The sequence below is a fragment of the Argopecten irradians genome, chromosome 1 (assembly GCF_041381155.1).
Source record: "Argopecten irradians isolate NY chromosome 1, Ai_NY, whole genome shotgun sequence".
Classification (NCBI taxonomy): Eukaryota; Metazoa; Mollusca; class Bivalvia; order Pectinida; family Pectinidae; genus Argopecten; species Argopecten irradians.
In genome coordinates, this window is record NC_091134.1 from 31,057,919 (window position 1) to 31,074,181 (window position 16,263).

At 33.8% G+C, this 16,263-nt stretch overlaps 1 protein-coding gene across 2 annotated transcripts in view; it reads left to right on the forward strand.

Annotated features, from left to right (window-relative positions):
* The first annotated feature begins 775 nt into the window (after nucleotides 1–775).
* The window catches only part of LOC138323906 (uncharacterized), a 110,844-nt gene continuing 95,356 nt past the window's right edge, over nucleotides 776–16,263 (forward strand). The window contains exon 1 of one of the 2 annotated variants that reach the window (XM_069268846.1): nucleotides 776–1,106. The gene's annotated coding sequence lies outside the window, so the exon portion shown is untranslated. Of the gene's footprint in view, nucleotides 1,107–15,611; nucleotides 16,025–16,263 lie in introns of those variants that run through there. The other variant, XM_069268838.1, reaches the window with a different exon arrangement.

Genomic DNA, 16,263 nt, shown 5'->3' on the forward strand with positions numbered 1-16,263 from the left:
TTCAATTTTGACGTTAAAATTGCATGTTAAGAAGCATTTTTTATTCATAGAATATTCTTTATACAGGCGAGATAAGATTATCAGATACATCAATTTCAGGGATGTTATGGCAATCGTAACATTGTCAAATTCTATTATGGTCTTCATTTTCTTTTGACAACAGTTTAAAACATTTTTAATGACTTTTTTATTTGTTCAATAATTTGATAGTTTGTTATAGTCTGATTTTTAAGTAAATACACTTATAATCATTTTGAATATTGAATGCACTCTTGGAATTTATAAATTGTGTTGCTATATTATTCTCTTTTTCCCCTTACAAATAAGTTAGAATATTAAAAAAAACACCTTAATTTCAAATAACTGAAATAACAGAATTAATGTTTGAACATTTTCTTGATCTCTTACAGCTTTTGATTTTCTGCTGAATTTCAAATAACATTTAACCTATTTTTGATTAAATGCCAGAACTGACATGTGACATCACTTAATTTGTATGCAAAATATTGCAGTCAATTATCTGTTCGTATATACACGGTACTTGTAACAGTGAGGATAGTTTGTTTCAACATTTGTCAGATATAATTCATACATACTGGAACATCAGAATAACATTGTACCATGTTAGAATTGTTACCTAATTTAACATGTACTATTGTAGGTGCGAGTCAGTCGGTTAATTGGATTTCAGACTTACATACATAAGGATTGTGAAATAACGGCAGCCTATTTACAATCGTGTTCAATTAAAAATGTTGTGTTAAATGCCCTAGGGTAGGTATTAGGGAATCTATATTGACAAAAGATATGAGATAAGTCGTGTAACGGTGGCGAAGGCCTAGGGGTATAACGTGTGGGCGAACAATACAGAAGATTTCTCTACTGTTACAGTCACACTGTTGAACCTGACCCTGATACACAACTCAAAGTGGACGTCCTTCACTCGGATTATCTGTCCAAGGAACTGCACGTTTGGGATTTATATACTTGTGAACTTGACCAACATCTTTACGGATTATTCTGGAATTACATACTGTGCTTGAATGGTGTGACGTGTCAAAAATTTCGATGCAGTGGAATATTTAAATCTCAAATATTTGTACACCGTAAGTACATTTTGTATAAAAGTTTCTCCTTACTTAAATTGTTAAGATTAATTTGACATATAGCACATGTACAAGGGGTTTTATTCCATGTTTGACCAACATGAAACAATTTATATGGCTCCTATTTCCTTTTGGCAATGTTATGTTGATCATTGGTAGCATTCTCTACACTCACTGACTGTATTCATTAGAACCAAGAGTCTTGGATCAGTTTTCAGTGAATCAAAAACAAACTTATATTTTGATATAAATAATTAAACAAACGTCAAATAAAGTGACTGTTCATTGAAGTATGAATCAAAATGGCTTGAAAAGGAATTTTGAAGTTTTTATAAGAGATATGATTTTGTAGCAATTTCAGAACTCAACATGTAATTTTAAATACTAGATAGTGTACTCAATGAAAGAGATAGTTGCTACCAACTCGTATGATGCTTTAGGCACAATTGACGAAGGAGGCATCGCTTCTGGTTAGAAGACATTAAACCAGATTTTGATCTGTATAGCTGTCATATAAAATCTATCGAATGTTTTATCTTAATATTTAAAAGTAAGATGGCTATATTAATGCTTTGACATAGCTCAGAAATAGGTCCAAAGCATTCTGTATGCAAAATAAGAAATACTCTCTCGCATTTTATTGCTTGCAAGAAAGTAACAATAGATGTTCGTTGTTTCTTTGTGGAGTCTATAGGTAACAATTGTTGTGTATTTGCTTGCTGGAAAACTTAACAAAATTGTTGACGATCTTTACTCATGCATGCATGTTAAAATATTTATATACAGTGGCAGTATTCATAATTATTGTGCAGGGTTTGTGACAAAATAATAAAGCAGAAAAGTCACCTATTAGCCACCATAGGATATGGGGTAAGATTTTGGCCATTTGTGTCAAGTTCCTTAAAGAAATAAACATCTACCGGTAGACAGCTGCAAACAGATTAATTTTGATTGCCATCTTCAGCTTTTAAACTTTGTCTATTCTAAACTTTCTCTGTATTGTTCGGATACCATATAAGACTTGTGATCTTATCCTAATTTTCCTTCGATTAAAATATAGATTTTACTACAAGGTGGGTATGTATATGATACAATTTATATATACAAATGTATTATATATGATAGATATTAATTTCCACAGCCACATTAAGCACAGCTGGTGATGATGGTATTTTAAAATCTGAATACATTCAGCATACAGTATTCAGGTTCACTTCCTACAGATACACATGTATTAATATTTACAATATCGGTACATTCCTTTCCGGTTGGCTGCATCCCAAGTCACAGGTGGATGCAATTGAGTCATGTATATAAACCCTCTGTTGAAATGATGAATATCTGTTCATGATGAATATCAATGTTGTCATCTCTTGTGGTTGTTTGTCCAGGAGGTCCAGGGGGTCATTATCAGTGTAGCGTATCAGCTGCTACAATATACTTAACTTCCATTTTGGCCTTGACCTTTATAAGTAGAAGATATCTTCATTTATTTTAAGACAAAGAATTTTTTGTACCTCGGATCTTAATTTTATTGATCATAGGGTACAAATATTTTCAAGCTACGTACTATACCAGTTGTGCTGGCTTATTTTATACTGTTTGGCCAAGCATTTGTAAAGCCTTTTTTTAGGACTTAATTGTCTTAATATCTGCAGATCTGTTTTAGCTGGAAATTAATGTTTGCGAGAGGGGTGCTCTGCTGTGTATATTTCCGTGTGATCGCACTTTAAAGTGGATTATAGTACGCAAGTGTTTGGCATGTCTCAACATTCTTACACTAGCCTGCCACTTCTTGTGTTATACATGTAGTCTTAAATCCCATGTAGTGCAGTTACCAGGTCTGTACTGACTGTAGGGCCGTGGTTTTTTTCCTAGTACTCTTGACTTTTCCCACTTTCAAAACCAGTCATCTTTTAAACGTTAACAGGACAAAATAAACAAACCCTGACCCTGTCTGAGGCTGTATTACCACCCAGACAATATAGGAACTAGTTACATGGCCAAGTAGGAAGCAGTCATCTGTAACGACAGCTTGACATTAGTTAATGTTCTGCATTGTAACTAGACAGTAATTAGATAAAGTTGAAAGGGAAGAAGAGTCATGAAATATGCAGCAGCGAAAATTTGTATTTCATCTTCAGAAAAGTAGGCAGATATCATGTATAACTACCCAAACATATTCAATAATTAATGTGCTGATTAGTGGTTCAAAGCTGTAAGGTTTGACGGGGTTCTCAGTGGGGGAGACTAGAATGTATACTTACATGTGAGACATCAATGACGAGATATAAGTACTGCATGACATTTGACATCAATGAAGAGATATAAGTACTGCATGACATTTGACATCAATGAAGAGATATAAGTACTGCATGGCGTTTGACATCAATGATGAGATATAAGTACTGCATGGCGTTTGACATCAATGACGAGATATAAGTACTGCATGGCGTTTGACATCAATGACGAGATATAAGTACTGCATGACGTTTGACATCAATGAGGAGATATAAGTACTGCATGGCGTTTGACATCAATGACGAGATATAAGTACTGCATGGCGTTTGACATCAATAACGAGATATAAGTACTGCATGGCGTTTGACATCAATAACGAGATATAAGTACTGCATGACATTTGATTTCAATAACGAGATGTAAGTACTGCATGGCTTTTGACATCAATAACGAGATATAAGTACTGCATGACGTTTGACATCAATAACAAGATATAAGTATGCATAAGTACTTGACATCAAAAATATGTTTGACTTTTACATCAATGACAAGATATATAAGTACTGCATGACGTTTGACATCAATGACGATATATAAGTACGGCGTGTCGTTTGACATCAATGACGATATATAAGTATTGCGTGGCGTTTGACATCAATGACGAGATATTAGTACTGCATGACGTTTGACATCAATGAAAAGATATAAGTATTGCATGGCTTTTGACATCAATGACAAGATGTATGTACTGCATGGCTTTTAACATCAATGACAAGATGTAAGTACTGCATGACGTTTGACATCAATGAGGAGATATAAGTACTGCATGACGTTTGACATCAATGATGAGATATAAGTACTGCATGGCGTTTGACATCAATGAAGAGATAAAAGTACTGCATGACGTTTGACATCAATGAGGAGATATAAGTACTGCATGACATTTGACATAAATGAGGAGATTTAAGTACTGCATGGCGTTTGACATCAATGACGATATATAAGTACTGCATGGCGTTTGACATCAATGACAAGATATAAGTACTGCATGAGGTTTGACATCAATGAGGAGATATAAGTACTGCATGACATTTGACATTAATGACGATATATAAGTACTGTATGACGTTTGACATCAATGACGATATGTAAGTACTGTATGACGTTTGACATCAATAACGAGATATAAGTACTGCATGACATTTGACATCAATGACGAGATATAAGTACTGCATGACGTTTGACATCAATGACGAGATATAAGTACTGCATGGCGTTTGACATCAATAACGAGATATAAGTACTGCATGGCGTTTGACATCAATAACGAGATATAAGTACTGCATGGCATTTGACATCAATAACGAGATATAAGTACTGCATGACATTTGATTTCAATAACGAGATGTAAGTGCAGCATGACGTTTGACATCAATAACGAGATATAAGTACTGCATGATGTTTGACATCAATAACAAGATATAAGTACTGCATGATGTTTGACATCAATGACGATATATAAGTACTGCATGACGTTTGACATCAATGACGATATATAAGTACTGCATGGCATTTGACATCAATGACGAGATATAAGTACTGCATGACGTTTGACATCAATGAAGAGATATAAGTACTGCATGGCGTTTGACATCAATAACGAGATATAAGTACTGCATGGCGTTTGACATCAATAACGAGATATAAGTACTGCATGATGTTTGACATCAATAACAAGATATAAGTACTGCATGATGTTTGACATCAATGACGATATATAAGTACTGCATGACGTTTGACATCAATGACGATATATAAGTACGGCTTGTCGTTTGACATCAATGACGATATATAAGTACTGCGTGGCGTTTGACATCAATGACGAGATATAAGTACTGCATGAGGTTTGACATCAATGAAAAGATATAAGTATTGCATGGCTTTTGACATCAATGACAAGATGTATGTACTGCATAGCTTTTAACATCAATGACAAGATGTAAGTACTGCATGGCGTTTGACATCAATGAGGAGATAAAAGTACTGCATGACATCTGACATCAATGAGGAGATATAAGTACTGCATGACGTTTGACATCAATGAGGAGATTTAAGTACTGCATGACGTTTGACATCAATGAGGAGATATAAGTACTGCATGGCGTTTGACATCAATGAGGAGATAAAAGTACTGCATGGCGTTTGACATCAATGACGAGATATAAGTACTGCATGACGTTTGACATCAATGAGGAGATATAAGTACTGCATGAAATTTGACATCAATGACGAGATATAAGTACTGCATGACGTTTGACATCAATGAGGAGATAAAAGTACTGCATGAAATTTGACATCAATGACGAGATATAAGTACTGCATGGCGTTTGACATCAATGAGGAGATAAAAGTACTGCATGGCGTTTGACATCAATGAGGAGATAAAAGTACTGCATGACATCTGACATCAATGAGGAGATAAAAGTACTGCATGACATCTGACATCAATGAGGAGATATAAGTACTGCATGACGTTTGACATCAATGATGAGATTTAAGTACTGCATGGCGTTTGACATCAATGACGAGATATAAGTACTGCATGAGGTTTGACATCAATGAAAAGATATAAGTATTGCATGGCTTTTGACATCAATGACAAGATGTATGTACTGCATGGCTTTTAACATCAATGACAAGATGTAAGTACTGCATGGCGTTTGACATCAATGAGGAGATAAAAGTACTGCATGACGTTTGACATCAATGAGGAGATATAAGTACTGCATGACGTTTGACATCAATGAGGAGATTTAAGTACTGCATGACGTTTGACATCAATGAGGAGATATAAGTACTGCATGGCGTTTGACATCAATGAGGAGATAAAAGTACTGCATGGCGTTTGACATCAATGACGAGATATAAGTACTGCATGACGTTTGACATCAATGAGGAGATATAAGTACTGCATGAAATTTGACATCAATGATGAGATTTAAGTACTGCATGGCGTTTGACATCAATGAGGAGATAAAAGTACTGCATGACATTTGACATCAATGAGGAGATATAAGTACTGCATGACGTTTGACATCAATGATGAGATTTAAGTACTGCATGGCGTTTGACATCAATGAGGAGATAAAAGTACTGCATGACGTTTGACATCAATGAGGAGATATAAGTACTGCATGACGTTTGACATCAATGAGGAGATATAAGTACTGCATGACGTTTGACATCAATGAGGAGATATAAGTACTGCATGGCGTTTGACATCAATGACAAGATATAAAAACTGCATGAGGTTTGACATCAATGAGGAGATATAAGTACTACATGACGTTTGACATTAATGACGATATATAAGTACTGCGTGGCATTTGACATCAATGATGAGATATAAGTGCTGCATGGCGTTTGACATCAATGACGAAATATAAGTACTGCGTGGGATTATGAGCACAGGAGACAACATCTGTCATTATGTAATTTTCTGTATTTGATTATAGATATAATGACTTATATTTGCAGATTACTCGAGTTTTAAAATGTCAAATTTACACCTCCATCCTGAATTGGGAGATGGCACAGTGTTAACTACGTCCCGCCCCATCCCGTCCCATCCCATCCCGTTCCATCCCATCTCTTTCCATCATATCACATCCTACATACATTGATATAATGATGGAATAAAATTTCCAGTGTATGTTAGAATGGTGTCATCTGTCAGTGTAGATTTTACTGTCAGGTAAATTAACAGGGGTTATTTTGGTCTAGTCGTAATGTGTTTCTTCATTGTACCACACTTTGACCTCGGCTCTGGGTTGTAGTGATCAAGTAGTTATGGTGTCCAATCTTCTACCACTACCTATCCATCTCTTGGTCAAAGTTACTTATTAAATATTAGTGGTCAAGGTGTCTGAAATTCTACTTCCAACCATTCACCTCTTGGCGACTGTGGTCAAAGAGTTTTGTCATTACCTGCTGACAACTTAATCAACTCTCTGGTCAAGGTGGCCAAATTTTCAAGGTGACGTCCGTCTAATAATCTACCTTTAATCTTTCACCTCTGGGTTCTGAGTTCAAAATCCCACAGAGGGAAAATGACGGGAACTTGGCTATCAGTAACATGTAAAATAAGATTAAAGTAAAGTCCATGCATGTGATTTAAAACAACATTCTTTCAGGCAAACTGTATGCATACTGAATTCAAATTCATGTATCAAACAACTTATAGATATTAAGTTTGATAATATCAAATTTGTGCACTAGAAACCTACATATCATATATCTCCATAAAATACTATAAAAGAAAGAAATGTTATTATAAGTATTAGGTTGGCCTGGAAACCTCACATAAATTTATTTCACACATTTAAATGCATTTTCTATTCAACATGAAAATGTCAAAGTACTTTACTGCGTGGGAGTGTAGTTTCTGTTTTGCTTAATGTTGTCATGTTGCGATTAAAATTTCATTTTTCATTTTTTTTCTTAATATTTGATAAAGCACCAATCTATCCTGTGTGCTCTGACTTTGTTTTAAACCTTAATGCAAATTCAAAGATTAATAGAAAATACAGTATTCCAAGTATGGCTTTACAATGATCCTGAAATATATAATAGATTGAAATCGACAACCAACAACATTTAAGTACCTGACTTTAGGGCTAATTCTTGCTACAAACAAAAAAAACTTTTAATAGAGAAAAGTTCAGGTCAGTCAAACCTTTCTTTATAGACCACTTCTGTATACAGGGCTCCAATTTCAGGTTGTTTTACTTGCTTTTTGAAAGTAGATATACCAGAATAGCAAGTGGAAAAAATATGCACTTGCTTATTTTAGCAAGTGGTTTTTATCAGGGACAACTGTAAAAATGACATAATTATTGTGAAAAAATTGTTTCAATGGAAAATATGGGGGCCCAGTTCTTACAATAATGTTTTTGACATACATTATGTACTTATACACCTCACATCATCATGCAAAAATAAAGGATTTTATTTATAACAAAACTGTAATTTGAATACGGATATTAATTATAAGTAAAAATATATTTTAGCAAGTAAAAATTTAGGGCACTTGCTATTTTAAACAAGTGACAAAAAATGTAAAATTCGAGCCCTGGGATAATAACCACCTGCATAGTGAGAACCACTTTCGCAGGGTCACAGATTGTCACAATTTGACCTGTTTATAAAAACCACTTGTCTATAAGGACCACTTTTCCTACGACTTGAGACTTTGAAATTACATTGAAACCTGCCTTATGGACCACCTCCATATAAAGACCACCTGTTAAATAAGACCGCTTTCTCAGGCGTCTGAATTGGACAATTTCAACACAATTTGACCTGTGTATGTCTGCGATCTTTATAGACAGGTTTATTTTTAGATGGAGTTTAATTTGGCCTATCTTTAATCTGTGTACATATTTTGGAGATAAAGGGTCAAAGTAGCATTATGATTTCAGAAAACTGATCCCCTGAACACCATGGAGAGATTATCTTACAACTCCATTCCATTGTTATTTCTGTAGTACAGCTAGCTATGTTGATGCAGGTGTGTTGTTTTATTGTCTTTTGGACTATCAAATAGATGATACCCAGAAAGATATAACAACGATTCCTTTGGTTAAAATATTCCTTCTCTTACATGAACTTGGTGAATGATGACCAAGAACTTTAATTTTCAAGTGACTGCCACAGCTGAGAGGTCGGAAGAAACTGGGAGTATATATATATTCTTTCTGGCTCAATAATCGTAAAAACTACAGTAACCTGTTGTTTACCAGAAGTTTTTGTTAAACAAGACATCACTGACGAAAAAAGGAGTTGGTATCGCCACCATTGCGACTCCACGCACATTTTAGCGCTGGTTTCTTGGGAATAAAACATCTCACATTTAATTCTTAGTGGGAGGATTTCTCATTCTTTGTCATAGTAAAAGAGAGTCCTAGAGGGCCACGGTATCGAGTGGTAAGATACCCTCTGGATAATAGTTTGAAATCCATTTTGGACAATTACCAGGTACTGACTGCAGGTCGGTGATTTTTCTCCGGGTACTCTGACTTTCCTCTATATTCTAAACCTGGCATATCCTTCAATAACCCTGGCTGTTAAAAAGACGCTTAACCATCCAAATCAAATCAATTTTTAAGTTTCTAACAAATATTAGATATTTTGATGAGATGATTTCTGGTTTGAAGACCCAGGAGAGTGTAATTAAAGGCCGTGTATGAAAATGTAAAAAGTCTTAGTTTTGGTTTGTTTTTTTTTTGCTGCTGATAACATGATTCTGTTGTCATGAACCAAGTATAATGTTAAGGAGAGAGTGCAAATAAAAATAAGAACATTTTATCAAATTACAGATTTGACTAAAGTGGTATTTAAAGAAGAATTGCTCACTTAGGCTTGCAATTAGTTTGTTTTGTTAACCAGAACAGCAGTATATTATTGTATACAGGCCTGTCATAGCGATACAAACATCGGGCGTTGCTTTATTGACATTTCTCAGTGGTTGTGATTTCTTGCTCAACTTTGGTGAAAAGGAAATAAAATCAATATTTTATTGCTTGTATCCATTATAAGAGTATTGCTTACACTACAAAATATTAATACAGCAAAGGCAAAGAGCCAAGTTCTTCAGATTCATTGACTGATAACGACACGCTAATGTTACTTTTAACTGGAAAAAAATAGTAAATGAAAATAATTTTGAGAAATTGTTGACACTTGATATCAATAAAATCACTTTAAGACTAAATATTGCAAATATTGAACTTTTATTAAGCTAAATACATTACTCTTATATTGACTTTAAAATTAGGTCTTGTACTGGATAAAGCGACCTTGACAACTGATGTTGAATAGAGTGACCTTGAACATATGTAAGTGTTTTTCTATGACCTTGAAAGAATATTATTACACACATTGATCTTTGTAACATGTTTTGTTGTAGAGTCTTGTAATAATGTTTTAATTGTATAATTATCTTGGCAATAGCAAATGACCATGAACAATAACCTTGCAATCAAATTTTCACAGTGACCTTGGTATATAAAGATGGACATGTTGACCTTGACGATTAAGGATTGCTGCAATGACCTTTGATATGATAAATTTAATTGACCTTCAAACTAATAGATTGATACATGCAGTGACATTGAGGATATAAGAGTTTGTGACCTTGGGAATAAGAGTCTGTGATTAAAATTGAAATAGAAATTATCTTTGACAATAGTATCTAAATTGGTAAAGCCATATTGACTATTGATAATATTTTTTTTCAACTTAATTAATCAGGGGATGGAGTGGGGGGGGGGGGTTGATCCAATGACATTAGGAATAAAAAAATTGGTATGCTGACTTCGGAAATGAATTTCCCTTCATTGACCTTGAAAATAGAACAATTAGTATATATAGTTACCTTTGGTGTTGGGATAGTTGAAATATCTTCGAGTAAAAATTTGCAAAGTAAACCATAAAAACAGAACTTATTTTTTGTCATTTTACATAAATAGTTATGCTCTGCAATGTTCTGGAAGAGTGATTTAGTGAGACCTTGGCCAAGACAATAAGACCAGTACAATGTTTTTTGAAACTTTATGACTAATTTTTGTGATGATTTTGAGTTTGAGTGGCCTTGAATCAAATAAATTGATTGTTTTACAATTATTGACATGTCCTTGAAAAGGTCCTGAATCAATTGCAAGATGGTTGCAATGTTACTATGAATAAATAAAATGGTTTTAGTGAAATTCTAATACTAGTAATGGCTAAAAACTCTGTCAATAACTTTGATAGTGTAATTTCTGCTGTGAATTGTACCAATTAAACTGTCCAATCTGCAAGAGAAGAAATTTGAAACTGATGTCGGTGAATCAAGCTTAATCTGTAAAAAAAAATGGTGGTTTAGAAAAATGTTGACTGATTATGTCATCACAATGAAGAGGCCATGATATTGTTAGCAGCATTTGGTAGAAGCAAAGCGAGGAGACAAAAAGGATTCTCATATCAAAATGTCTTGTTCAAGAACTAGCTATGTGTGTGGTTCTATAGTGAAGTGATGCTGTAGCGTGTGAATGTATATTTCAATGAGATAGCACTATAAAATTAACCACTGCATTGTAATACCATAGCTTGTGTACTAAATCTTACAAAATTACTCAATATCAGTAAATGGATTTCCTCAAACACTAAGCACTGTTTCTACTCTGTTCTAAGAGATGAAGGCAGAAATCAAGAATACCTGGAGAAAAAATCCTTGATCTATAAATGACCTATATATATGCCTGACAATTTCCCTTTATGAACTTTTGAACTTACATGTATTCCGAATTTGCATATTACAGAGTTATCTGCACTTGCGGGTAGGTATTGATTGTGATGTCATGTGTTTGCGAGCGTAACGTCATACGTTTTGGAGAAAACGCTGTGAATTACGCTCACAAAATAATGACGTAACAATCGATACCTATCTGCAAGGGAGCTAACTCTGTAATATGCAAAGACGGAATATACAATAGACATACAGAGCTATTGGTAGATTGTTACATGCTGCTCCATTTTAACCCGTCGGCCATAGAGGCTCTTTGTCAACCTGATAGAGGCTCCCAAATTTTTATTGTATAGGTTGGGTTTGTGAACAATGAGATGCTTTCTTTTCATGCATTAGTATCTTGTACAAGGCAACATTGTCCAATCACTTTATGATAGAAATATGTATTTAGGTTTTTTAGTCAATTAAGTGTCAATCTTCTTGTTAAAATGTTTTCTTTATCCTATGTTGGTATATACAGAAAATTAGAAGATTGGACACTAGATTATATAGGGATACAAGTCATTATTATCTAGTACACAATATTCTGTTTGTATATGGGTGTGTTATCAAAGGTTTCTAGTAACAAAGGTGTTTCGTATTATTTTACTTCATTATATATAGATATGCAGGATTAGTCAGACTTGTCAGTATTTAGAGAAATGACTATATTGCTTATATTCTCAAGTGTGTTATCAAAAGGTTTAATCAAGAGGGGTGCTAAAAAATATCAGTAGAAGGTATTATTGAAAATTATTATTAAAAAGTGATTTTCTTAAAACTTCTTTTATTTGCTCCAAAAATGTGTGATATATAAACATTATATTACATACAGATCACATCACATGACCTTGATTCCTTCTCATGACCTAGATTGAAAAATATCAATGTCAGACTTCGCATTTTTTTCTCTTCAATTTGAGTGTTGGAAGTGCTTCTAGTCCCTGTGATCCAGACGTTAAAATGTTGACCATGATGTTTTGAAATGCATCTGGCAGAGAACTTGTAGGCTACAAGTAGAAATTAACTTTCAAGCTGTCATGCAATGAATGGAAAGTCCCAGGCCATGATGCTGAAAGTCTAAGATTACATCTCCTGCAGACTTTACAGATTGATTATTCCGCTGTTGCAGTATAAATCATAAAATTGGAGAAATGTATACTCAAAAGTGATAATTTTGTCTCGTCCTATTCATGCACTACTTCTCCTGTGCTATCATGCTGCTCTGTATAGCCTCGCTGTAGCTTCATAGCCATTCTTCATAAATCCAAACAATAATTAGATTTAAATGTGATATACATTTTCCAGACTTCCATATAACAATATATTTATTAAGTTGTATTGCATGACAAGGACCACTTATAATCCCTCATCCTACAGGTTTTTTTCTCTGACAAATTCAGAGTCTACATTAATGGTTGTTGGGAAGGCAATCACTGTTTTATAGTCAGTTGGCCACTTTGTGCTCTATAGTTATGACTTTCCTGTTTTAAGATACACATGGAGTCATTTTTAATGGAAAACGGAAATTATCTAAACACCTATTCTTATTTTGATGATATTAAAAACAACGAGTTTACTTCATTTTCTATAAAGTCTTTTTTTATGCAATTACATTTTGGTATTTTGTAGACCACTTTATTGTATCCTTACAATTTTTGAAATCATAGTGTACAATATATACAAGGTATTAATTTTTAGCAGGAATTTAAGAAGTCTGCTTTACTTTTTATGTCTGTTGAAAAAAAATGTGACCATGTTTTGTTCCACTGTAATATATATTTATTAATAGTCACAGTGACCTTGAACTCATGGTTTGTGTAAATTAAAGTCAAATTCCTGATTATTCTTTCCAATTAAAAAGAATAAGGCATGATCAAAATGAACCTTCTGTATTCACAAGACCATAAGCAGTATTTTACTGGAATCAAATAGAAGCTAGTTTATTTTTTGGTTTCATTAAAATTTTTAGTTGAGAGATCAAGAACAAACTTTTCTTTTGAAAGGTCAAAGTCACAGTTTTCATTTGAAAGGTCAAGAACAGAATTTTCAGTTTCAAGGTCATGAACATAATTTTCAACAGAAAGGTCAAGGATAAAATTGTCATTTGACTAGCATCCCACTTTTAATTTTGAAATTATTGAAATTCATTACATTGATATTTGTAAACTTATCTGCATCACATGCAGCTATCAGGAGTAGTTGGTATTAAATAACAACAAGATCTCCACCATCTTTCCCTGTTACATGTACTAAACATACATAGTACATTTTGTATTTCTTCATACATGTAGGAATACTAGATCAAAGGTCAAGGTGATTGACTAAGAGTTTTGATATGAATGTCTTCTGAAATCCTTAACCAGGACAATTATCAGTCTTGTTGTAGTTCATGGTCAGGGGCCAACTTAGTTAATCCTATTAGTCGATATTTAGTCATCGTTATTATAATGCTCTGAATCATTTGAAAGAACAAGTAATCATGTCCATATATTCACAGGTTATAAGTCACATATCAGTGTATGCCTGTACTGGGAGGATAGATGTTTTTGTTCATGAAAGCTGACTGTGAAACACAATTAGTAGAAACATTTGTATTGCTTCTTTGTCAGCATATTCTGAACAGTTAAACATCACAAACTGGTAGCGTGATCAGACAATTCCTAAGGGCATACTCGTTTTCTAATCCTATACCTACTGTGTATATAACTTACTAAATTATACTAGTATTCTGAGATCTCTAATTTGTTTGATATGTAACATTATACAAATATTAGAAGTTTTAACCCAAAGGATTATATAAAGGATATAGAATGATAAAAAACCCACCTTCCTAATATCATAAGTTTCATAACGAAAAGTGATTGTTTTGTCTTTTTAGGACTTCTAAGAGATGCTGAAAGCCACAGCAAAAGCTTATATTGTTGAAAAGAGGCCAACAAAACCAAAGCTCAAAGGAAAATATATGAAATTCAATAGATTTTGAAAAAAAGAAAGAAAGGAAGAAAAAAAATGTTGAAAGTAATTTGGAAGATTTAAAAGTTATTTTACACCCACATTGTCTCTTGGTTATATATATCTTTGCATGTTGGATCTTAACTTAGTGAAACTGTTGTCTGCTATCAGAGAAGGTTTAGATGAATCAAGGGAACCATAAACAATTTGAATTTTTCATCTGGGTATTAGATTTACAGGCCATGTGTATGTCTTTTACTATATGAACTACTTCTTTAATAAATCCAATGATACAGAATTTATAAACTCTACCCATGAGAATTAGTGAATCTGGAAAAACTGAGCAACAAACTGGTCTGTGCTGGTGATGCTTTTTTTTTTTTTTATCAAATCACTCGATTTACCCTCAGGTGCTTTAATTGTGATGTTACACATTAAAAGATAAGAGAGATTGCATATCATACCTATTGTTGTCTATAATGATACAGTGATATCTGCTTTCAAGTGACCACCTCTGTATAAAGACCACCTACTTATTAAGACAACTATTTTAGGGTCCTAAATGACTGTTTATAAAACCATTTGACCTGTGTATAAAGACCACTGGTCTACAGAGTCCACTTTTCCCTGGTCCCTTCGGTGGTCTTTATAGACAGGTTTGATTGTATATGTTAGGACTGCAAGTTTCAGAGTTTTAGTTAATTAGAAATCTATTCTATATAGATATTGTAGACCACACATATGATAGTATAAGAGTTGTCTGTGTATCTACCTTCCTGGATCGTCATTATATTTTAGACAGTACATTATAAATCGAGTGAATTGTGCATCGAAAATTGTAGTCATAATTTCAGCTTAAATTTTGGGGACTGCACATCACATAATCATAGCTGTGCTCTCTACCCTAACAAGATACTCAGAGAGACACTGAAGTGGTGGTATCGTAGTGGTATAGAGTGGAGTGTCCTCGCGCTAATCTCTCGTACACAGTGAGAGGGTGTCCTACAATGGAGTATATATATACCTGGGTGTATTGGCTCGTCGTGAGATTACAGGTATGCCAGGTGGAGCGTTAACAGTGACATCACAACGTTTACCTGTACCTCCACGTTTACCTCTTACATACCTTATTTAAACTTTGTGACTGTTTCATAACAAGCCACAATATTGGGAGGGTCGTGTGTGAATAAGTTATAACTTATGTATATACAAATATGTAGGTTATAAGGTTTTGGGTAATAATACATGTCCTGTGGAATTAGGTTAACAATTCGGCAGTGTACAGGTGTGTGTGAGATGCTGATGAATCGGACCCTTTATTTATCCATAAATTGAGGATACAGTTCTAATTTTCGGAAAGTGTTTATGTGAAATTGGATATCTGTAACTACAACAGGTATGTATATAAAATTCTGGTATACATATTATTTCCTTATTCTTATCTATTGACAAGCCCTTATCTTTTATGTATAGGGACGTTCCAATTAATTCTATTCCCATGCATATTTACTTTGTTCATAATTACAAAATAAACTCTTTAAAATTACGATTACAATCTGTTAATTAATTTTGAAAAGAATTCTTTACATCATTAAGTTACAGATGGCACTGCCAGTAGGTTGGATTTAACTGTTT